The sequence below is a fragment of the Mesoplodon mirus genome, assembly GCF_964341445.2.
Source record: "Mesoplodon mirus genome assembly, chromosome: 2".
Classification (NCBI taxonomy): Eukaryota; Metazoa; Chordata; class Mammalia; order Artiodactyla; family Ziphiidae; genus Mesoplodon; species Mesoplodon mirus.
The window spans coordinates 84,458,467-84,485,164 of NC_138977.1; the positions used below are offsets into that span (position 1 = coordinate 84,458,467).

The following is a 26,698-nucleotide window of genomic DNA, read 5'->3' on the forward strand; positions in this document are numbered from 1 at the left end:
TATTGCAGAATTTTCTTCTTTTTTAAAGGCTGAATAGTATTTCATTGTATGTATATACCACATATATTAATTTTTAACTTTTTAATATAATTTTTTATTGAGTTATATTTGATGCACAATTATATGATTACAGGTGTACAATATAGCAATTCACAATTTTTAAAGGTTATACTCCATTTGTAGTTATAATAAAATATTGGCTATATCCTCTGTGTTGTACAGCATATCTTTTACCTTATTTTTATACATAATAGTTCATACCTTTTAATCCCCTACTCCAGCTTGCCCCTACTCCATCTTGCCCCTCCCCCCATTCCCTCACCCACCTAGTAACCACTAGTTTGTTCTCTATATCTGTGAGTCTGTTTCTTTTTTGTTATATTTACTAGTTCGTTGTATTTTTTAGATTCTACACGTAAATCATGTCATAAGTATTTGTCTTTCTTTGTCTGACTTATTTCACTTTACATAATACCCACCAAGTCTATCCATATTGTTGCAAATGGCAAAATTTCCTTCTTTTTTATGGCTAAGTAGTATCCCATTTTATATACATACCACTTTCTTTTATCCATTTATCTGTCGATGGACACTTAGGTTGCTTCCATATCTTGGCAATTGTAAATAATGCTGCTATGAACATTGGGGTGCATGTATCTTTTTGAATTAGTGTTTTTGTTTTTTCTGGATATATACCCAGGAATGGAATTGCTGGTCCTAGGGTAGTTCTATTTTTAGTTTTTTGAGAAATCTCCATATTGTTTTTCACAGTGGCTGCACCAAGGTACATTCCTACCAACAGTGTGCAAAGGTCCCCTTTTCTCCACATCCTTGCCAACATTTGTTATTTGCGGTCTTTTTGATGATAGCCATTCTGACAGGTGTGAGGTGATATCTCATTGTGGTTTTGATTTGCATTTCCCTGATGATTAATGATGTTGAGTATGTTTTCATTTGCCTGTTGGCCATTTGCATTTCCTCTCTAGAAAAATATCTATTCAGATCTTCTGCCCACTTTTTAATTGGGCTATTCAGTTTTTGATGTTGAGTTGTATGAGCCGTCTATATATTTTGAATATTAACCCCTTTGATCAGATCATTTGTAAATACTTTATCCCATTCAGTAGGCTTTTTGTTTTATCAATGGTTTCCTTTGCTGTGCAAAAGTTTTTAAGTTTAATTAGCTCCCATTAGTTTATTTTTGCTTTTATTTCCTTTGCTTTAGGAGACAGATCAAAAAAAATATTGCTATGATTTATGTCAGAATGTTCTGCCTATGTTTTCCTCTAAGGTTTTATAGTTTCTGGTCTTACATTTAGGTCTTTAATCCATTTTGAGTTTCTTTTTATGTATATGGTCTGAGAGAATGTTGTATGATGCCAGCATCACCCTGATGCTAAAACCAGACAAAGATATCCCCCAAAAAGAAAATTACAGGTCAATATCACTGATGAACATAGATGCAAAAATCCCCAACAAAATATTAGCAAACAGAATCCAACGATACATTAAAAAGATTATACACCATAATCAAGTGGGATTTATCCCAGGGATGCAAGGATTTTTCAATATCTACAAATCAATCAGTGTTGATACATCACATTAACAAATTGAAGAGTAAAAATCATATGATCATCTTAAAAGATGCAGAAAAAGCTTTTGACAAAATTCAACATCCATTTCTGGTAAACACTCTCCAGAAATTGAGCATAGAGGGACCTTACCTCAACATAATAAAGGCCATATATGACAAACCCACAGCTAACTTCATATGCAGTGGTGAAAAGCTGAAATCATTTCCTCTAAGATCAGGAATAAGACAAGTATGCCCACTCTCACCACTTTTATTCAACACAGTTTTGGAAGTCCTAACCATAGCAATCAGACAAGAAAAAGAAATAAAAGGAATCCAAATTGGAAAGAAGAGGTAAAACTGTCACTATTTGCAGATGACATGATACTATACATGTAAAATCCTAAAGATGCCACCAAAAAACTACTAGAGCTCATCAATGAATTTGGTAAAGTTTCAGGATACAAAATTAATATATAGAATTCTGTTGCATTTCTATACATGAACAACGAAATATCAGAATGGAAACAATCCCATTTACCATCACATCAAAAAGAATAAAGTACCTAGGAACAAACCTACCTAAGAGGTAAAAGACCTGTATTCCAAAAACTACAAGACGCTGATGAAAGAAATCGAAGATGACACATACAGATGGAAAGATATACTATGTTCTTGGATTGGAAGAATTAACATTATTAAAATGAGCATACTACCCAAGGCAATCTATAGATTCAGTGCAATCCCCATCAAAATACCAATGACATTTTTCACTGAACTAGAACAAATAATTTAAAAATTTGTATAGAAACTTAAAAGACCCCGAATAGCCAAAACAATCCTGAGGAAGAGGAACAGAGCTGGAAGAGTTATGCTTCCTGACTTCAGACTATACTACACAGCTATAGTCATCAAAAAGTATGGTACTGGCTGAAAAACAGGCACATAGATCAACAGAACAGAATAGAGAGCCCAGTAATAAACCCCTGCACTTATGGTCAATTAATCTATGACAGAGGAGACAAGAATACACAATGGAAAAAAGACAGTCTCTTCAATAAGTGGTGATAGGAAAACTAGACAGCTACATGTAAAAGAATGAAATTAGAACATTCTCAAATACCATATGTATATACCACATTTAGAAATTAATATTCTTAAAACCACCCATGCCCAGGTACCCATTGAAAAATGATCCTCCATTCTCAGGGCTATGATACACTAGGCCAAAGACTGCTCTCTAGAGGGTAAGCTCTGTAAGAGCTATCTTGGACACCACTAAATCCTCTGAACTTATCATAGTGCTGGACCCATAATAAGTACTCAAAAAACATTCATTGAATAAATAAATGAATGAGATAGGCCCATCACTGTTGTTGCTGTTTCTTCAAATCTTGCTTCTTAACTGAATCTGATGCGTGATTAAAAGCCACCTTCACTAACTCATCTTAATCCTGTTTATTTAAAAAATTTTTTTTGCCAAATCGCATTGTACGGGGCACAATAGGGACTCTTTATTGGTCTTAATGATCTAAATGTACTTAGGATAAGTCCACATAAGTAGACTACCCACTAAAACATCCAGGACTTGGTTTTGCTGTTCTATATTTACTTGGATGACATGCTAGGAATTATTTTTCAATTCAAATGATCTTTTCTATCTGCTTATAAATCCTTATTGTCTTAATGCCATCCATGGCTAATTCAAATAACCATTGAAAAAGAAAGTTCATACCACTCTTCCCCTTGAAAGGTTACTCTTTTTAGTTTAATTGCTATTGTATTTTAGCAAGGTATTGCTGCAAACAAAGCTAAGATTTTTTATAGTGTAACTTTTTTTTAAAGCTACAGCAACCTTATAATCTCAATTGGATTGTCACAAAATCATTTGTATTTATAATTAAATTTGAACATTATAGCCAGTACTTTGAGTCTGACTGATTTGAGATATATTTATTTAAGCTGACAAAATGAAATTATATTTAAGGCAGGACAAGAAATATTTAACATAAAATTTTCTCTGCTGTTTGAGCCACTATCTGCTCCTCTTTAGTGTGCATTTTGCATCTGCATTGTACCTTAACTAGATCCCCTTAGAAAACACAGGAATGCCTGCTCACCAAAAAAAGCAATTAACTCCTGGTGCCAGCAAGATAACTCCTTAGGAGATAACATTCCTCCTCAATCCTGTAAGGGGTCATGATGACCTACTGCTCACCTTGTTGGACTCTGCAAGCTGTCATTATGTTACTTTGATGTATGACCCTTTGATGTGTAACCCTTTGTCTCAAAAACTTATATAACTGTGCTTTGACTTCTAATGGGGAAATAGTCCTTGGTAGTTCCTGAAAGACTGTGTCCTGCGTTATAATCCTCAGGTTAGCCCGAATAAAATTCTCTATTTCTTTCTTAGATTGACTGTTGACTAAGTTTTTTTCATTGACAAAGCCTTCATACTATCTGGGGCATATTCAATTTTTCATTTAAAATAACTCTCTCAACATCATTTACCATTGACTGGGAACTTCTGCATTTGACTTGTTTCACTAATCCTGGCCTACTTTACAATGCATTCCAAGTAACGTTATTTTATACAGGTTACATGTAGTGAATGAAAGGCAAGTATGATTTAATGCTTTGGGGGTAGAGAATATTTCAGAATATAAATATGTTTTCTTAATATGTGATTATAATGTCTTAAGGTATAAAGACAGTTGGTCTAACAAATGCTAATTTTTCTTAATGGAGGTAGCATGTAAAAGCAACATCATAAAAATACCTTAGATATGTGTGTATCCCATAATTCTACAGATTATGTTAACCTTAGAATTTCCACATAAAAATAGTAATAGTGTTCATTTAGACTCAGGTCTCACTCACTATTTAGCAGGGCACTCATACCCAGACCTTTCCATTCAGACTGGGGTTTATGTGAGTTTTTCACCTGTGCTCTGAACACTCTCTTTCTAGACAGAGAATAGTATAAGAATACCCCCACTGAGAGGAAGGCAGAAAGAGAGGAACACATTCCTAGAAATGGGAGCATTCCCTGATCACTGCTGACACACCTATTCACTAATAAACATGCAGTGTCTTAGTAATACAATTGCTATTACTATTACCACCACGTATCTTACTTCTCTTCTGCTTCCCAATGACCCGCGGTTCACTCTTCAACTTTATTTTAAAGGGACATCATCCTATCCTGTATTTGGGGTCAGGCAGTGGTGGCGGCAGCTAGTGAAAGGTAGAGTTAGGAACTAGGAGCAGGCAGCAGGGGGAGCCAGGTTGCAAGAAGCCAGGTGAAAACTGGTGGAGAATGGTCAGTAACATGAAGGCCATAGAGCCAAAAAGGTTCAAACCAGCAACAGGTTGTCCTGAAAACACAAAGCCTGAACGTGCCAAGGCAACACTTGGGAAGTAGGCAGAGATAGTGATATCCATGTTCTTCTGACCCTGTCTCCTGCCCTTTCTGGGACCATCCTCTTGAAGCTCTTCTTTTGTGCATCTGTGTCCTTTCCCGGCCTGCAGTGTTCACGCCACCTCAGAGCGGCTTGTATTGTTCTGGTCCCTTTTTCTAGTATAGACTTTTCCTGCTCAGGGCTCTAAACCTTGAGGAATTTGTTCTAGGTGATCTGGTGACCAATATATGCCAAGGGGGTAGTAGGTGCTACAGTGTAACGTCACCTTTTCCAAATTAAGTTCGTGAAACTTACACTGATGCATCTAGAAGAAATAGGAATTTCAGGCAGATCAGAAAGGAAACAATTTGGTGGAATAATTTGCTCTTTGATGCCTCCAAAATTTCGTCTCCTAAGAGGTCTTTCTAAAGTGTTCAGCGTTCATAGATTTGCCTCAGAATCATAGGATTTTATAGCTAAGGAGGGATTATCTCTGCCGTTATTTCCTAATGGCTCCCAGGACAGGTCTCCACAATGGGTGCTCACACAGTGCTTGTCAATAAACAACATTAACAGAGAAATAAAAAACTTCTGTCCTATAATGACATCTGCTGTCACTATTTGTGACATGCACAAAATACAGTGGATGAAATCCATAATCGAAATATGAAAGCAGCTTTTCACAGATGTCCTGGTACTGAATTAATTGTTACAAGATAATGGCACTTCGATTGGTCTGTTTAATTCTAATGTGGTTGCTATAGGTGAAAGCAATTTTAGAGCAGTCTCTGTCTATGAATGGGAGAAGTAAATTGACTACTTCAGGGATTTTAAGGCTGCTGAAAAAGCCCTCTGCCATCTGCTCCCTAAAATATCTCCCTTGCTTTCTGTTGCCTGAAATTATGCAAATGGTGCTCCAGATTTTCCCTTCTGTTTCCTTTCTCCATGAAAATAAAATGACAAAATAGATTCACCCGGGGAGATACTAGAAAATTCCCCATGCTTGGACCTGACCCCCAGAGTGCCTGATTTTATTAGTCTGGATTAGGGCCCGGGTATTGGAATTGTTTTTAAAGGTCCCTGGTAATTTTAATATGCAGTCAGTGTCCATAAACACCGTTAGTGAAACACTAAAATGTACTCATTTGCACCTGAGTGTGGGCATTTTGTTCTTGTTTTCTTTTCAATCATATCTTCCTCAAAAACAGGTTACTAGAAGGGAGAAGGACAGTAAAGAAAACTGTGGATTCTAAAGGAAATTGATGGTCAAACTGGAGAGACTGGAGTGGAAGACCTGGGGATTCCAAAAACCTGCATTGTCCATTTCACAATGCTTGAAGGTTAGGCTTGCTAGGATTAATGACAAACAATGGGGAAAAGACAAGCTGTAGCCTCCCCTACCTTCCCCGGGGCATTTAAGGAGCCCTCCACAAGTAGGTCAGGGAAAATGGCATGCACACTGATCTGTAGGCAGCAGGAGAAGTTTTAAGATGTTGCTGTCTCAGTTGCTTCTGCCCTGCCAACCCATCAGGGAGCTGCATCGTCTCTCCTTTGAGTTGAAATTCCAGATTAATGGGCCTGAAAATTGGATTAGCTCAGTGACTGCTCAGAGATCCATGGTGAAATGAAAACAAGTCAGAATAGAAACAATCTGTGGCTAGGTGCTACAGAATCTTTTCAGTTTGGCGTTTTCAGGGTTAAAGTGAATCTGAATTGGTAATACAACATGGGGAATCAAAGTTAGGGTTAGAGCGTTCTAAAATGTTCTCAGGTGTCAAAATGTCATAGGGTGAACAACCAATACATAGACATGTTTTCTTTCTGGCTATGAATCCTTTGCTTTTCTTTGCCTAGATGTTCCTCAGGTTTTTCAAAGCAACAACACTGGTGCAAGAGAATAAATAAATTAAAAGGGGCATAAAGGTAGTCTTTGTAAGGAGTTAACTTATCTTTTTAAACTTCTTGAGAATCCTAGAAGTATTTTGCCTCTTATAAACAAAAATGGAGGCATCTGATTAAGTTGGCTCCCTGGCATTGCTTTGGGGATGGATCTGTGCAGAGTTGGATTTCCTTCGAAGCTGAAGCCCCAGGGCCCCTCACTTGCACTAGCCCCATCTCAGACCCTGCAAGGAGGGACCCTAGCAGTGGGTTCTAATGGTCATATGTTTCGTAAATTTGAAAAAATATATAATATTTTAATAGCAGTCAGTTAAGTCTATTTTCTCTACTCCAAATTTTCCTGTGACATGCTTTCTCTCATGGTATGTGGCCTTGGAGGGACCGTATGCATTTTGGGGATATGGCTAAGGGATTTATGAGATAAGTTGTGTAGTTTGCAGTCACTTTAGTATATACCTAAGTAATTGCTAGGTGTTCTAGTGTCCACATAGTTTACAGGGACACTCCTCTGCTCCCTATCTATATGCTCATCTGTCATCCTCACCTAAAGCTACAGTATCATGATATAAACTAGCTCCAGAAGTATGTTGGTAGGAAAAGGGGTGAAACAAAGCTTGGAATGTATGGAGCCAGAAACTAGTCCATGGAAAATTCTCTCAACTATCAGACATGTAAAATTATAAGTGGAGGATTCAGTTCGTATTGATACCTAATTAAAGCAGAAGTTCTTTCTAGTCAGTAACACTCCATCATTTTGTGTGTGTGTGGGATATACATGAAATAGAATTGATCAGAATTACTGTGTTTATAGGACACAGATCTATAGCAGTAGGGCCAACTGGTGAAGTTGCATATTTTATGTACTCCAGCACATCAGATGGCACCTTAGAATATCTGATATATCTTGCCTTAATGAAGTTGGCAGTTTCAGACCAAACTGCAGGTAAAATTGTCTGCAATAAAGTGAAGCAATCAACTGTGCTAGAAGAAAACAATGACTTATTCTGCTAGTCTCTGTATTGGAAAATGTGTCAAAATGATTATATGAAGAAGTGGTCAAAGAGTATGCAAAAAATGGAGGAAAATATTCTTATAGAGGTGTTTTTAATAGTAAATATGTTATCTTTTTGGTTTTGTAATGTTTTCATTTTTAGTACGCTTTTTTAAAAAAATAGATCTTTATTGGAGTATAATTGCTTCACAATACTGTGTTAGTTTCTGTTGTACAACAAAGTGAATCAGCCATATGTATACATATATCCCCATATACCCTACCTCTTAAGCCTCCCTCCCACCCTCCCTATCCCACCCCTCTAGGTGGTCACAAAGCACCGAGCTGATCTCCCTGTGCTATGCTGCTGCTTCCCACTAGCTAACTATTCTACATTCAGTAGTGTATATATGTCGATGCTACTCTCGCTTTGTGCAAGCTTCCCCTTCCCCAGCTGTGTCCTCAGGTCCATTCTCTCTGTCTACATCTTTATTCCTGACCTACCACTAGGTTTATCAGTACCATTTTTTTCTTTGTTTAGATTCCATATATATATATGTTAGCATGCGGTATTTGTTTTTCTCTTTCTGACTTATTCACTCTGTATGACAGACTGTAGGTCCATCCACTTCACTACAAATAACTCAGTTTCATTTCTTTTTATGGCTGAGTAATATTCCACTGTCTATATGTGCCACATCTTCTTTATCCATTCACCTGTTGATGGACATTTAGGTTGGTTCCATGTCCTGGCTATTGGAAATAGTGCTGCAATGAACATTGTGGTACATGTCTCTTTTTGAATTATGGTTTTCTCAGGGTATGTGCCCAGCAATGGGAATGCTGGGTCATGTGGTAGTTCTATTTTCAGTTTTTTAAGTAAACTCTATACTGTTCTTCATGCTGGTTGTATCAATTTACATTCCCACCAACAGCGCAGGAGGGTTCCTTTTTCAGCACACCCTTTCCAGCATTTATTGTTTCTAGATTTTTGGATAATGGCCATTCTGACCAGTGTGAGTTGATACCTCACTGTAGTTTTGATTTGCATTTCTCTAACAATAGCAATGTTGAGCATCTTTTCACGTGCCTCTTGGCCATCTGTATGTCTTCTTTGGTGAAATATCTATTTAGGTCTTCTGCCCATTTTTTAATTGAATTGTTTGTTTTTTTGATATTGAGCTCCATGAGCTCTTTGTATATTTTGGAGATTAATCCTTTGTCCATTGTTTCATTTGCAAATATTTTCTCCCATTCTGAGGGTTATCTTTTCTTCCTGTTTATGGCTTCCTTTGCTGTGCAAAAGCTTTGAAGTTTAATTAGGTCCCATTTGTTTATTTTTGTTTTTATTTCCATTACTCTTGGAGGTGGGTCAAAAAAGATCTTGCTGTGGTTTATGTCAAAGAGTGTTTTTCCTGTGTTTTCCTCTAAGAGTTTTATAGTGTCTGGTCTTACATTTAGGTCTTTAATTCATTTTAAGTTTATTTTTGTGTATGGTGTTAGGGAGTGTTCTAATTTCATTCTTTTACATGTAGCTGTCCAGTTTTCCCAGCATCACTTATTGAAGAGGCTGTCTTTTCTCCATTGTATGTTCTAGCCTCCTTTGTCATAAATTAAGTGACCATATGTGTGTGGGTTTATCTCTGGGCTTTCTATCCTGTACTGTTGATCTATATTTATTTTATTGTGCCAGTACCATACTGTCTTGATTACTGTAGCTTTTCAGTATAGTTTGAAGTTGGGGAGCCTGATTCCTCCAGCTCCATTTATTTTTTTCTCAAGATTGCTTTGGCTATTCAGGGTCTTTTGTGTTTCCATATGAATTGTAAAATTTTTGGTGCTAATTTTGTGAAAAATGCCACTGGTAGTTTGATAGGGATTGTATTGACTCTGTAGATTACTTTGGGTAGTATAGTCATTTTCACAATATTGATTCTTCCCATCCAAGAACATATTATATTTCTCTATCTGTTTATGTCATCTTTGATTTCTTTTATCAGTGTTTCTAGTCTTCTGAATACAAGGCTTTTGCCTCCTTAGGTAGGTTTATTCCTAGATATTTTATTCTTTTTGTTGCAATGGTAAATGGGATTAGGGGATTTATCCCAGGGATACAAGGGTTCTTCAGTGTATGCAAATCAATCAATATGATACACCATATTAACAAATTAAGGAATAAAAACCATATGATCGTCTCAACAGATGCAGAAAATGGGCATAGAGGGAAACTCCCTCAACATAATAAAGGCCATATATGACAAAACCACAGCAAACATCATACTTAGTGGTGAGAAACTTAAAGCATTTCCACTAAGATCAGTAACAAGACACGGATGTCCACTCTCTCCACTTGTATTCAACACAGTTTTGGAAGTCCTAGCCACGGCGATCAGAGAAGAAAAAGAAATTAAAAATTGGAAAAGAAGAAGTAAAACTGTCACTGTTTGCAGATGACATGATACTATACATAGAAAATCCTAAAGATGTCACCAGAAAACTACTAGAACTAACCAATGAATTTGGTAAGTTTGCAGCATACAAAATTAATGCACAGAAATCTCTGGCATTCCTATACACTAACAACAAAAATCAGAAAGAGAAATTTAGGCTTTTTAAAACTTATAATTTGTTTTGACTTCTTTTCTCCTTCTAAATAAATAGCACTTTTATACCCTAATCTGATATTCTCAGTTTTGTATTCTTTTTTTTTTTAATACTTACTGAATAGATATTAAAGTCACATTTTTTTTTAAGAAGATGTTGGGGGTAGGAGTTTATTAATTAATTAATTAATTTTTGCTGTGTTGGGTCTTCGTTTCCATGTGAGGGCTGTCTCTAGTTGTGGCAAGTGGGGGTCACTCTTCATCACGGTGCACGGGCCTCTCACTATCGTGGCCTCTCTTGTTGCGGAGCACAGGCTCCAGACGTGCAGGCTCAGTAGTTGTGGCTCACGGGCGTAGTTGCTCCATGACATGTGGGATCCTCCCAGACCAGGGCTTGAACCCGTGTCCCCTGCATTAGCAGGCAGATTCTCAACCACTGCACCACCAGGGAAGCCCAGTTTTGTATTCTTATAGAGCTTCCAAATTAAGTGACAGGCTGCACAAAACTTGGATCTGGAGAGAAATTTTCACATTATGGACAAGTCATAAAGCATAATTGTCCAAGGGACTTGTGGACCTTGAGCTGCTATTTTTCTACTTGCTCAGGAGTCAGAAAGTTGGATTCTCTTCTGAATTTTGCCATTTATTGGCTGAGTGGTCAGACCCAGATCTCTGAGGAAGGGAAAAAGTGAGATTCATGCTATTTATTGGACATCCAGTAGTAAAATGCCATTAACATACTAGTGCTTTTCATCCCTGATCCCATTTAATCTTCACAACTGGTTTAAGAGATTGGAGGAAACTAAGATGAATGGATGAAGAGCTCACACCAAGTGAATGCACTGGAATTAGAATCTGACTTTAGGGGCTATGATTTTTGTCATCACCTACAGATTTAAGACTCTCATATTCCTCAGTTATAAAATGGTGATAATTATGTCTTATTTACCTGTTTCCCAGGGTGGTGTCAGCCATCAAATGAGGGAGGCTGGGAGAAGGGACTTTAAATATTATTCTATAAACATGAAACAGTGCTTGTGGTGTGCAGCTCTGTATGCAGCCCATGTGATTTGGGGTATTAAATTATTTAACAATAACAGCTTTGAGATATTACAGCAAATGGAGCTCCTCAAATGTGTTTCAAAAGTAGTGTCCCTGCAGGCTTTCTGTGCTCTCTGGGTTAGTTGTTTTCTGCTTGGACCCCAATAGAGATATGTCTCTTTTTACCATAGGAGCTCTTGGCTCCACGCTGAGCAGATAACAGAAGCATAGAAGGATAATCACGATGGTAAAAATAAACAAAGAGCTTAGAGCTAAGTTTGCAGAAAGAAATGACCTTTAATACAAAGCATATTAGAGAAAGTCATCATCCACCAAAAGCAGTTATTAAAGTTTTGTTCATTTCAGTGAACCTTGTGCTTTTGCAGAGTCTCAGAATAATATTTTAAATGTATTACAGGCTTAAATTACAAGGTTACTAGTAGAATTTGGAAGATGATAAATCCAGACGAGACCAACACAGAGTCTGTTCTCTTGGCCAGGCTGGGTAAGGGAGATTAATTTCTTATTGAGAAGGAACTTTTCGTTAATATCAGGATAAAGTTGTAGAATTATTTAGAGAAAGTTGTATATGTCAATTCAGGATAAAATTGTAGAATTATTTAGAGAAAGTTCAAGTTAACTGTATATTAATAAGTACAGTTTCTTCATTTCGAAGAATATGATTAGCAGTTCTCAATTAAGCCATTTTTTCCTTCAAATGATATGAATTTAAAAATAATTCTAGGTATTTTTATAGATAGGTACTTGAATGAGGTAGATCATACATTATTATTGTAGTCAAGATTCTCTTTTCTGGAAAAAGGTAAAACTGGGTTAGAAGAACTGCTTTAAAAAGGTTTATTAGTGAGGCTTCCCTGGTGGCGCAGTGGTTGGGAGTCTGCCTGCCGATGCAGGGGAAACGGGTTCGTGCCCTGGTCCGGGAAGATCCCACATGCCGTGGAGTGGCTATGCCCGTGAGCCATGGCCGCTGAGCCTGCGTGTCCGGAGCCTGTGCTCTGCAACGGGAGAGGCCGCAGCAGTGAGAGGCCCGCGTAACGCAAAAAAAAAAAAAAAAAAAAGAAAAAAAAAAAAGGTTTATTAGTGAATGGGCTACATGTAAGGCCACACTGAGATGTAGAATTTGATAGACAGTTTAAAAACTTGATATTTTTCAGACAGAAATTTTAAAAATATATTTTAAACTTTTATACAGTGGAGGTGAGGAGAAACTTTTTTCTAAGAAGTTATGACAGACAGAATCGTATACAGACATCCCCTGGAAATATTGCAGGTTCAGTTCCAGACCACTGCAATGAAGTGAATATTGCAATAAAGCCAGTCAGATGAGTTTTTTCATTTCCTGGTGAATATAAAAGTTATGTTTACACTATACAGTTGCCTCCTAAGTGTACAGTAGCATTATGACTAAAAAAACAATTACATACCTTAATTAAAAAATACTTATTGCTAAAAGATGCTAACCATCATCTGTGACTGTGCAGAGTTGCCATAAACCTTCAATTTGTAAAAAATGCAGTATCTTCAAAGCACAATATAGGAGGTAGGCATTAATACTATCCAAAATATTTGTCAAACTATTTTCTGTTTATCTAGTTCTTATCTTTGCATTTTTCTGTTATAATATTTTTAACTTGTAGATGCTATAGAGTTCCAAGACAACTTCTTAGAAGTACAGTTTTTAACTTTAGTAAACTGAACTACTCACCCTCATAAGCAGACCTATGTCTGGCTTTAGTTGTTTTTAGAACCTCAGTTCACTTTGCTGACATCTAACTCACTAAAATTATATATGGGTAGGGAAAAAATATTCAAAAGATAAAGTAGTAAAGAGATCATATTTGTGGTTACCAGAAGTGAGGGGTTGGAGGAAGGAGAATTGGATGTAAGCAGTCAAAAGGTACGAACTTCCAGCTTTAAGATAAGTAAGTACCTGGGATGTAACGTATAGCATGATAAATATAACGAACATTGCTGTGTGTTATACATGAAAGTTGTTAAGAGAGTAAATCCCAAGAGTTCTCATCACAAGAAAAAATTTTTTTTCTTTTTCTTTTATTTTATATCTATATGAGATGATGGATGTTTGCTAAACTTATTGTGGAATTATTTCATGATGTATGTAAGTCAAATCATTATGCTGTATACCTTACAGTGCTGTATGTCAATTATATCTCAATAAAACTGGAAGGAAAAAAAGAGATAAAGTAGTACAGTAAGGGGTGTTTTGAATTTTAATTTCATTCTGTCTACTTTAATGGGAGTGGGACCAATTTACATTGTGTGATTTTATTCCAGTGATGTTTTATTATTCATTAGACATCAGTGTCCCAGGCAGCCTCCTGGCTTATCTGTCCATTAATCCAGCTCAAGGTAAAAGTTACTTATTTTGTTTTTCCTTGTCTAGATCTCCTTTTCTAAGTTATGTTTTGCTTGGTTCTTATTTTTAATCTCTATTTACATTTTGCTGTTTTATTGCATATACTCTGCCATTAAGTCATATTAAATCTTTTGTGGAGAGTGATAAGGCATAAATCAAATAATATTGGCTGTTTCCATCTATCTTACCTGTCTCCTTTGTTTTCATCTCTTCCATCTGCCTCAAAGTGAGCAGAATTCTGATGAGATGGTGGCCTGACACATCCAATCTCAACTCTAATCCAATTATTAACTCTGTCTCCATAGAGAAACAGGTGCTTAGACTGCAGGGTGTGTGCAAACACTCTAACCTTTCCAGGGGCTGGATGTTTAGGATGGTTCTTGATTCTGGGCCTGGCAGTTGACCTGGGAGGAAAATCTGAATTCTTTTGTTCCTGAAGAAAGATTGTACCTCTGAGTTCTGTGGATCCCTCGGAGGAAGAGCCCTGTCATTCCATTCATTGTCGTTCTAGGAAGACCTGCTGATTGTCAGATCTTTGGAGGGGCCTTGATTCTCCTTATGTCAGAGATCAAAAATCAAGCTTTTTCCTGTGTTTGCAGAAAGAACTGAAGCGTTTCCAGTTTCATGTCCCTGTATGTGAAGAGCAGTACTTCCTACCACTTGTGGGTTCCCATCACTCCCAGGTACCCTAGTAGCTTGTTATGTAAACAAGCTCATGGGTATGCTAAGGAAATCATCACAATCTAAGGGGACCCAGCAGCAGTGTCTTTGAGATAGAACAAGGAGAGAGAGAGAGAGAGACAGCGAGAGAGAGAGAGAGAGAGAGAGAGAGAGAATGGATAAAAAGAATAGGAAAGCTTCTAATATAGTAATAAAACTGTTAGAGGAGACAAATGACGATTAGAATAACCACAACAAAATGTTTTAAAAGAAGGCTCGAAGAGATTCTATTATAGCTTTATAAGACTTTCTGAAACTTAAAAATCTGATAATTTTTAAATTGAAAAACTGAGTGTATGAATTGAGGAGAGATTAGTCACTATAGAGATCATCCTAGAGGGTCAAGTAGAAGACACATTGTAAAACAACAAAAATACAAAGAGAATGAAATCATGGGGAAGAAGCCGCAAGATTTGGAGGCAGCATCAGGAGTTCTGAAACACGGAGAATAGAGATTCTAAAATGGCGAAAAAGGAACAGATAGAAAGAAACATAACCGTTGAAATAACCACTGGGGAAAACAAAATTGGATTGAAAAAAAGACTTGTATATTCATATTGGAAGTGCCCAAGCAGGATCGATTTCCATAGCTGAGGGCTGGAGATGAGAGGGAGAGAGAGCAAACAGGCTGTTGGATACTGACTTGGCTTTTCATTCTGCTCCCAGTGGTACCGCTTTGGGAAGAACATAATGCTGTTGTCATGTCATGTGATGGAGGAACCTTGATATTCTCTGATAACACCATATGGTCACACATTAAACTTCTCATGTGACATATCAGTTCTTGTTCCATTGGCTTCCATATCAACTACTGTTATCTAATGAATGAAAAAGTTGTGTATAAGCACCACTGCCATATAAGAGAGTGGTTCCCGTTACGGAAATTATTTTGAGTTGCTGTGCATGCTGGTCGGTTTGGATATACAAAATGGGCCTGAGAACTAGGTTTGGGTTGGGAAATGAGGAGAGTGAATTTCTCTGCAATTAGGGAGAATTTGGAAAGTCAGAAACAATCTAGAAAGGAGGGGTGAGATTGCATGTGGCTGGGATTTTATCTGGTGTAAAGTATCCATGAAAAATCCCACAAGGAATTCATCCAAAGAAAGTAATAAAGATGTCCAAAGTCTAATGCCTAATGCTCAGTTTGAAATTGCCATAAACTTTTCATGACTCTGCCCCATCCCTCATATTCATTTAAATCTACTGTAAGTATGAATAACCCTCTATGTGTCTGAGGCAGAAAGAAGTTTACTTCCCCAAAATTGGTGCTTTAAATATAATTAGGCTTAAGGAAGTGAGCTAGGTTGGGTTTCAAGAAACATCTTTAGGAAGACAGCATCACTGTCCCACTAGGCAAGCCACTGAGTCTGAGGCCTCTAATGCAGCCTTGCTGGGAGCAAGAAGCCCCCGCTCTCACCAAACCCACCTCTCAATTCATGGAACCAGAGAATGGACACTGGAATGCTGGTGTAGGAAGAACGATCTTATATTTCCATGACTTTCTTGACAGCTGCCACAGCTGAGAGTTTCAGGAATATGGAGCTTACTGTATTTCTGCCTTTGGAATCTTATGAAAAGGGCTTTGACTCACAGAACCTAATTTGCTTCCAGACTATAGCACCTGGAAGATAGTTGGTGCAAAAGTCGAGAGAGACAAACCAAAGAATGAGGTACAAGGCTGATTTTCAAGAGCCAACAAAGTGGGGACAGAGATTGTTAGTATTAGTAGGACATTAGATAGTATGGGGGCAGGAAGATAATTCATAAACAAGAAATCAGGGGGAAGCAGGATCTGAGGGACAGAATAATCGTAACACCTCAATCTAGGTTACAGTTGTCTTTGGGGGACTTGGATTATCTTGCGTGCTTTATTGTGACTTAGAGCCAGGGTGATGGGTCATGTGATGACTAAACTACCTCTTATATCCCAGCTAATAGCAAACATTAAGAATCTACCATAACCTGCTATTTCCTGGGCATTAGAATTTTCAATTAAGCTGGTTAGTAATTCAATTTACCAATTGACTAGAGTTGGCACTAAGAGAGAAATGAAACCTATTTGCTACCCTGCTTGTCAATACTTGTGAAACAGGCTTAAGTAGTCCCACTTGCTGCATATCACAGAGCTGTTATTGTTTAAAACTTGATGACCAAAACCAGTGAGCTGTACACAGAGCTAGAGGCCATACATGTTATTTCATTTTTATAAAAGTTAACAGGAGGCAGTGTCTATCTATGTATGTCTACTGTTAGAAAAGAGCAACCAAAAACCAAAAGATGCTAGGTAAGGGTGGCTGAGCATAAACTAGAGGTTCTGTAATTGAACCATTGGTTGAAGTGATTTAACCTTAGTATTTCTATCTAACTATTATATTGCTCCATATTGTTGATGGTCTTAAGAAACTTGTTTTCATCTTATGAAAACAGACATGAAGAAAGCAAATGTAAGTATGCTAATGAAATGCTAAAAACTTTCATATGTAGCAAGGTATATATATATGTCTGCTAGGGGTTTAATTGTGTCTCCCCAAAATTCATATGTCCTGACCCCAGTAGCTGAGAATGTGACCTTATTTGGAAATAGGTCATTGCAGATGTAATTAGATAAGATGAAGTCATTAGGGTGGGCCCTAATCTAAAGTGACTGGTATCCTTATAAAAAGGGGAAGTATGGGCACAGATACCCACACAGGGAGAACATCATGTGACAATGAAGGCAAAGATTGGGGTGGTGCTTATAGAAGTCAAGGAATGCCAAAAATTACTGCAAACCACCAGAAGCTGGAGGAGAGGCATGGAACAGATGCTCCTTGACAGCTCCTAGAAAGAATAAACTCTGCTGACACCTTGATCTCAGACTTCTAACCTCCAGAACTATGAGACAGAAACTATCTGTTGTGGGAATTCCCTGGTGGTCCAGTGGTTAGGACTCCATGCTTCCACTGCAGGGGGCACGGGTTTGAACCCTAGTCAGGGAACTAAGATCCCACAAGCCACATGGCATGGCCAAAAACAACAACAAAAAAAGCCTACGAAAACTACCTGTTGTTTGTGCCACCCAGGTTGTAGTACTTTGGTTGTTATGGCAGCCTTAGCAAACAAATACAAATTATAAGAATTTTAAAAAACATATAAAGAATATTGAATTGATAAAGTAAAAATTAAGAAAAATGAACGTAATGACATTATGTAAACTGTTGCATACACTCAGGGGCCGATCAACACCTTTCCAGATGGTGGAAGCTTTGGCCACAAATCTCAGCATGACTGAACCAGCTATAAGAAAATTCTATGCTGTTATAAATCAATGAATTAAAAAAATATATTTAGCCTCTTAGTAGTGATATGAAAATTTTTGATTAGAAATGGAACCTTTGGAAGCATTCTTTACCAAAACAACACGAGGCAGTAAAGGAAGATGAATCAGAAATAGAAGGTTAGTGTCATTTCATAAACTGTATGTGGGTATATTGCTTCATTTCTGACCTAAAGTGTCCTCTGTGGTATCATAATAAAAAAGATAATCAACTTTAGAGGAGTGTCGAGAATGAAAATTACCTAGACTTTTGACATTTAGATTTTCATGTGAAATGGGGCCTGCTTCCAAGTTGATATAAAAAATAGGCTTGTAAATAGATCTACTGGTGCATATAATTCAGTGATGTCTGCCCTAGAGAAGGTATAAAGTGGCCACATCACTAATTCCTCCTCCAGGGGAACACACGTTCAGTCTTCTCTCTTTCTATCCATAACCAAGTCTTATACCCAAAGCCTATAGTGTTTTGTAGCAAGTCTAAATACAGGGGAAAGCATTTTTATTAATGTGTAAACCTCTAACAGTTATAACTAAAAAAGGTGTTTTTTTTGTTTTTTTTTTAAATTTTGTCCTTCTGGAGTCTGCACATTTCTGAATATTTTCTTTGTGTATTTTTTCTACTAGTGTTCATACTTAGTAAGAATCTGGCAATTTCAGAAATGAGAAGGCATTTTAACTTTCCCTATCACCCAGGAAAATCAAGATTATATCTCAACCCCTTGGGAGAGTTTACATACTGCTGAAAATGACCACTTCAGTGCAGTCAATAATGGTTTATGTCTAAGTAGGAAATTATTATCTACAGAACAATATGAGGATGATTTTGCTATAAGGCCAAGATAGAAACCAAGAACTCTTGGTGTTAATTTGAACTAGGACTCAAAAATCTTTTGAAAAGTTAAGTATTTGTATGAAAATAGCTACTAGTAGCTATTATTTGTGGAATGTTTACCATGTGCCAAGCACTGTATTAATGCCTCATTCACCTATCATACATACAGGATTTTTGTGAGGACCAAAATTCTGTATGTGAAAAACTTTGGAAACTTGAAAGTTGCTGAGCTGGGTGAAGCTCAAACCCAGGGCTAGAGTCTGCTGTTCACCAAAACACATATCACAGGCTGTGCTCACATATTTGAAAGTCCTAACTCACCAATAAATACTATTATAAAGAAACCCTAAAAGGGTTTTATCTATTAAAATTAATTCATAATGGCAAACAATGAGAATTGCAATGTTCTGCTTTGGAATGTAAAAACGTTTAGTTTAGTTATTACTGAAATTGGGGCAGGTGGGCTCCTCTGTTCAGTTTAATTTAGGACTTAAATTTAGATGCATTGTTTCAAAACCACAGGAGCTTCCCTGATGAAATGTGAAACTGTCTCCACCCCCAGCCCCGGAGGGCAAGGAGAGACTGAAGAAAGGGGCAGGCTACTCCAGACTGGCAGGTGGCAATTTTTTGCTTTTGTTTTTAATTAATATATATATTTATTTTTTAAATTGAAGTTTAGTTAATTTACAGTGTTGTGTTGGTTTCAAGTGTATAGCAAAGTGATTCAGTTACACACACACACACACACACATATTCTTTTTCAGATTCTTTTCCATTATAGGTTATTATAAGATATTGAGTATAGTTCCCTGTGCTATACAGTAGGTCCTTGTTGTTTACCTATTTTATATATAGTAGTATGTATATGTTAGTCCAAAACTCCTAATTTATCTCTCTCCCTGCCCTTGCTATCCCCTTTGGTAATAAATATTTTGTTTTCTATGTCTATGGGTCTATTTCTATTTTGTAAATAAGTTCATTGGTATCATTTTTTTTTAGATTCCACATATAAGTGATATCATATGCTATTTGTCTTTCTCTGTGTGACTTACTTCACTTAGTATGATCCATCCATCTAGGTCCATCCATGTTGCTGCTAATGGCATTATTTAGTTTTTTTTATGGCTGAGTAATATTCCATTGTGTATATATACCAGGTCTTCTTTATTCATTCATCTGTCGTTGCTTCCATGCCTAGAAAAAAATTTTTTTTAATTGGTATGGAAACACAAAAGACCCTGAATAGCCAAAACAGTCTTGAGAAAGAAAAGCAGAGCTGGAGGAATCAGGCTCCCTGACTTCAGACTATACTACAAAGCTACAGTAATCAAAACAATATGGACTTCTTAATTTTTGCCAATCTAATGAGAATAAAATGATATATCATTTTGCTTTAAAAAAAAAACAATATGGCAGTGGCACAAAAACAGACACATAGATCAGTGGAACAAAATAGAAAGCCCAGAAGTAAACCCACATACTTATGGGCAATTAATCTACAACAAAGGAGGCAAGAATATACAGTGGAGAAAGGCAGTCTCTTTAATGAATGGTGCTGGGAAAACTGAACAGCTACATGCAAAAGAACGAAATTAGAACATTCTCTAACACCATATACCAAAATAAACTCAAAATGGATTAAAGACCTAAATGTAAGACCTAAATGTAAGACTGGCTATAGAGGAAAACATAGACAGAACAGTCTCTGACATAAATCACAGCAATATAATTTTGGATCCGTTTCCTAGAGCAATGGAAATAAAAGCAAAAATAAACAAATGGGACCTAATTAAACTTAAAAGCTTCTGCACAGCAAAGAAAATCATAAACAAAGTGAAAAGACAGCCTACGGACTGGGAGAAAATATTTGCAAACAATGCTACAGACAAGGGATTAATTTCCAAAATATACAAACAGCTCATGTAGCTTAATATCAAAAAACCCAAAAACCTAATCAAAAAATGGGCAGAAGACCTACATAGACATTTCTCCAAGGCAGGTGGCAGTTTTAATAAGCAAGGGAACTTACATATGAAACTTGTCTTGGGCAGCCCCAAGTTGAGTAGATCTCCATACGCACCCACCAGAATCTTAAAGATATATATAAAGGTTTTAACTGGGTTCAGTCAAGTATACCATCCAGATAGTCTCAACAATGTATTACTGTCTCAAGGCTGCATTTGAAATGACTCCAGCAGGGGAGGGGATGAGGAGCCTCCAGTTGCCTGGGTCTAGCTCATGGGTCAGCTGACAGTCATGTTCTCTTGATGACTTCCTCCAACAAGATGACAAATAGATAATCACAATGCATAAATGTGTGCAGATTATAAGAATATTAAATCGTTATTTATTCCATTAGGTTTATATACATGTTTACTAAAAAAAAGAGGTGGCAACATAATCATTTTGAAATTCATTCCAAGTTGTTGATGTCTTGGTAGTTCATTCTTTTGCTACTGCCGAGTGGTTTTCCATTGTCTAGATAGATGAACCACAGTTTTTATATCCATGAACCCAGCGATGGACATTTGGATTATTTCCAGTTTTTGGCTATTACAAATAAAGCTGCTGTAAACATCCATCTATAAGTATTTTTATGTACATATACTTTTTATTTCTTTTGAGTAAATACCCAGGATTGGAATGGCTGGGTTATCTAGTAAGTGTATGTTTAACTTAAGAAACTATCAAATGGTTTTTCAGAATAGTGTCAGTTTACATTCCCATCTGTGGCATTTATTCTCATAGCCCCCCAGTGCTTGGTATGACCAGTCTTTTTATTTTAGACATTCTAATGGGTGTGTAGTAGTATCACATTATGGTTTTTGTTTGCATTTCCTTAATGATGGATAATGCTGAGCATCGTTCATGTGCCTATCTGCCATTAGTAAACCTTTTTTGGCAAAATGTTCAAATCATTGACTCTTTTTTTTTTTTTTTTTTTTGCGGTACGCGGGCCTCTCACTGTTGTGGCCTCTCCCGTTGCGGAGCGCAGGCTCTGGACGCGCAGGTTCAGCGGCCATGGCTCACGGGCCCAGCCGCTCCGCGGCATGTGGGATCTTCCCAGACCAGTGCATGAACCCGTGTCCCCTGCATCGGCAGGCAGACTTTCAACCACTGCGACACCAGAGAAGCCCTATTTACTCTTTTTAATTGTTTTTTACCTGTTATGTTCTAATAGTTCTCTTTGTATTTGGATAAAAGTCCTTTATCAGATATGAGATTTTCAAATATTTTCTCCCAGTCTGTGGTTTGGTCTTTTTTTTTCTTTTAATGGTGTCTTTTGGAGAACAGAAGTTTTTCATTTTGTTGAAGCCCAAATTATTAATATTTTATTTTATGGATTGTGCTTTTGATATCTTATCTGAGAAATCTTGACCTAACATAAAGCACAGAAGTTTTTTCTTATGCTTTGCTTTATAAACTTTATAGTGTTATATTTTACATTTATATCTGTAATCCATTTCTGAGTTAATATTTGTCTATGGTGCAAAATTCAATTGAAGTATATATATATGTATATGTATATATGTATATGAATATCTGTTTGTTAAAAAGACTGTCCACTGAATTGCGTTTGAAGCTTTGTGGAAAATCAATTAACTATATATGTATTGGTATATTTCTGTACTATCTATTCTATTCCATAGATCAATCTACCTATTTTGGAGCCAATACTTGTATCTAGATTACTATAGTTTTATGCTAAATTTTTAAGTAAGGCAGAAGAAATTTGTTCTTTTTCAAAGTTATTTTGGCTATTTTAGTTCCTTTGCATTTCCAAGTGAATTTTATAATTGGCAACTTCTACAAAAAAAACTTTGGGGATTTTGATTGCAATTATTTGAATCTATACATCCATTTTAGAATAATGCCACCTTAATTAAGTCTTCTGATCCACAGACACGACGTTTTTCCCCATCTAGTTTGATCTTAATTTCTCTTTTCAATATTTTGTAGTTTTCGGTGTCCATATTTTAACAGATTTATCCTTAAGTAGTTCATATTTTTACCCTATTATAAAAATATATTTTAATTGCAATTTTCAATGGTTGCTAATAGAAATACAGTTGATTTTCAAACATTGATCTTTTATCCTGAAACCTTGAAAACTCACTTGTTAGTCTTAGTAGCTACATAGATTTTCTGCATGGATAGATTATCAGGGCATCTGTGAATGACTAGTCATGTGTATGGGTGGTAGGATTATGGAGGAAATTTGGGATGACCATCATGTTTGATATCACTATCATTAGTAAGGATTAGAAATGTAGAATTAATAATATGTTTTTCAAGAAAAAAAAGATTAAATTGAATGCTAGATATGTTGAATTCTAGGGTCCCGTGGGAATTCCAATGGAAACATTTATCTATTCTTAGGGGAGCAATCAGGAATGAAGATATGTATTTGGGAGTCATCACTATAGATGATGGTCTGCTTTGTAGAAATATATAAAATAAAAATAAAAATAAGAATATCAAGGATAGAACCATGGGGAGCATCATGTTTAGTTTAAGATGGAGAGACTTGGATATTTTCATGTGCTGAGATAAGAGAAAGGAAATTAATTTAGAAGGAGACTCTTTAATTTCCTTTTCCTTAGTGCTTTGTTCAGAATCACTAATATCTTTTTAAATCCAAGAGAAAGTATGTTGGTTCCCATAAGGGGCCATATCTCTATCTCTGGCTTCTGTCTGGATTCAGGGTCCATGAAAATAAATTTGTTTCTCAGTCTGACATTGCATTTCTGAAATTGTAAATCTGAGAGACAGTTTCTATGTGATTGTGAGCCCGCCAGTATGACATAATTTTTTTAAAGGTTTTTAGTAGAATAACTTTTTTATAGTTACAGAAATAATGCAGATGCATTATAGAAAATTAGAACACAAAACGAGCAAAATAAAATAAAAACAAACATTACATTCCCACTCCCTTAGGGATCATCACCATTAATACCTTAGTACATATTAATATTGTACATCCTGTTTCATAAGCTGCTTTTCCTAGTCAATGATCTTCATCTTTCCTGTTCAGTAAATTTTTATCTCATCTAATACCCAGATCATATTCAAATTTCCACAATTGCCAAAAAAATGTCCTTTACAGTTGATTTATCTAAGTCAAGACCACACATTTCATTTGGTTATTATGTCTCTTAGTTTATTTTAATTTGGCACAATTGCTTTTTCTAATGATCCTGACTTATCAAAGAGGCTGCCATATATCAAACTCCTAAAGATTTAGTTTCTACAAAGCAGATAGCCTGTTTTCATAGAGCTGTTCATGGAAAAATACTGTCATAACAAAAATCAGTAATCTACTCATCAATTTACTAGTGTACCAGTCAGTACTTTGTCAAATCAGCCATAGTTATATAAGATGCAGGCAACAAGAGCCAATATGTATGATGGAATAATTAGGATTGTTTCTGTGGGATCACTGGGCCTGGAAGGGCAAGAGCTAGATTCCCCTTCCATCTCTCTTTGTGATTCCAGCACATACCTCCAGCACTGGTTTTTATGGCTCTGACTCCACAGTCCTTGATCCTTGTAATATTAACTCTTTCTCTTCTCCCCGACAGAGGGATGGTAGCTCCTTCCTCTGTCTGGTGGTTTTTAAACATGTTCACAGATTCTCTGACCTTCCTCCCACTAAGAGATGGGGGCTATGTCTTCTTCCCTTATATCTGGACCAAACTTACTGACTAATCAACCAACAGAATATGGCAGAAGTGACACAAAGTGATGTTTGAGTGTCAGTTTTAAGGGGATGGATTTTCTAACCTTTCTCTTGGATTACTTGCCATTGAAGTCTGAGCCATCAGTAAGAAGTCTGAGACTGTTATGTTGTAAGGAAGGCCAGGCCACACGGAGAAGCTCTATGTGGGTGTTCTAGCCAACAGCCCTTGCTGAGGTCCCAGCCAACAGCCAGCATCAACTATCACATGTGTGAGCAAGTAAGATTTCAAGGTGACTCTAACCTCCACCACCATCTGACTATAACTGCATGAAGGAATCCAAGTGAGAGCCATCTAACCGAGTGCCCCCCCTGCCCCCAGATCCTAGAACTGTGAAAGATAATGATTTAAAAAAAATGATTGTTTTGAGCTACTGAAGTTTGAGGTATTTTGATATGCAAAAACAGAGAAATGGAATACTCAGTTACTCGTTTCTGAGTTATCTCATCACCCCTGGTTTTCTCTCTTACCTCATCTATCATCTGTGTGTCCAATCCCCTCAATTAAATTTCCTCTCTTTGAAAAACCTAGAATTGTTTCTGTTCTCCTCACAAGAACCTTACTGATAACCCTCCCAGGCAGGGCCTGCACAAAGCAGCCAGGAAAGATTGAAAAAAAAATCCAGATCACATGTTGATCTTTTTTAGTTACATGGCTTATGATGTTTATTATCAAGTGGTTTGTAAAACCAGCATCCTAAAATGTTTCTTTTCTCTCAGAAACTATAAATGTAACCTTTTGAGCATGTGTAGAAACCTGCCCTATATTTGAATAAGTACAAGATAAGAATTTCAGAATTTGTTGAAGTTCTAAAAAAAAAATGTGATTCTTAGTGGTATCTTTTTCCTTCACTACAACAAATTGCCTTTTATTTTTGTGCCTACCAACAAAAAGGGAGAGAGCTTTAAAAACACACCTTTAATTTTATTTTTATTTTAATGTCTTTTCCTTAGGAAAGTTATAATCTTTCTTTGTAATATGAGGAAGTATGGTGAAGACGATCCTGGCATAAAATGGCTTTCACTACTTAAAAGCTGGCTTTGCTTGTGAACTGCAGCACATGTAGTAAGAAGCCTGCTGCTCCCCAAGCATTGTAGGGTGCTTAAAACTAGGGACTTAGATTTATGTAGATGGAGGCGGTAACTCCAAAACTTCATGGGAATATTCCTCTCAGGGTGTCAGGCTCTGCTGGATACTCCAGGGAGTAATTCCAAAGTGAATCACAGGGAGTTACATTTTACAGCCTTGGAGTGTGTGGGTCCTGAGCTGGTCAGAGTCCAGGAAGCTAGCCTTTGGTGCCTGTTTCATGGAGAAGGAAACTTCCCAGAGCAGGCTTTGCCACAGTTTCAAAGATGTTTTTTAATGGACAGCAAGTCTGCTTCTGTAATTAGTAATGCAATATTAGTTCTGCTCTCACGTTTCCCTTTACCATCAATTTCTTTGTCTCCTCTGATGTCATTCTGCATGCTACACATGGCCTGGGTCAGCTTCAGTTTTCTCTAGCTCAGCTTTGGGAACTGAGGTCTCACTCATTTTCTGACACAGTAGAGACTAAAGTAGGAGACTCCAATCTGTCAAGCAGTAGAAGAGAAGACAAGTTTTGCTGCCAAAAGCCACGAAACCAATGCTAGCCCCATGAGGCACTGAGCTTCAGCCTTTCCTTAGGATCTGCATTGCTGGTCCCCTCCACATGGCTGGGTTTCTACCTGTCTCTGTCTCGTTGCATCAGGTCCTGCTGGCACTGGCCCTTAGTCCTCAACCCTTACATACGCTGATGGTTCTCTGACAACCTGCCCAGTTCTGACCTAGCTCTTTTGCTAGCTCTCTCTTTACCATCCATGGCTGAAAACTGTCTCACGTTTACTTGGGCAGGTGATGGAGTCTGTCCCCAGAGAATGATAACTCACAGCCCTGACCCAGTCCCCTCACCCACCTCACCTTAGCCTTGCACCGAAAGTGACCCCGACCTGGACTCTGCTGCTGCCATGCCCCAACTTCCCTACCACCCAATGAATTCAGACACTCATCTAATTGGAAGGTGAGTTTGCCATACTCTTCTGGTTATGGATTACTCCTCTTGGTCTGTTTTCTTGTCCCTTGTTTGAGCCTGCCTGAATTATGACACTCTTCTTTGGTCTTAACCTTTCCCCTGGTCTCTATCAGCCTTCACTTTCATTCTTGTCATT

General features: G+C 37.2%; 1 protein-coding gene across 2 annotated transcripts in view; it reads left to right on the forward strand.

Moving 5' to 3' along the window:
* GRXCR1 (glutaredoxin and cysteine rich domain containing 1) overlaps positions 1–26,698 on the forward strand; it is a gene marked incomplete at its 5' end in the record, with an annotated part of 356,205 nt that overhangs the window by 158,742 nt on the left and 170,765 nt on the right. Inside the window, one exon of one of the 2 annotated variants that reach the window (XR_014293038.1) lies at positions 10,230–10,349. The exons of the other annotated variant lie outside the window; for it this stretch is intronic. Of the gene's footprint in view, positions 1–10,229; positions 10,350–26,698 lie in introns of those variants that run through there. 2 annotated transcript variants of the gene reach the window in all.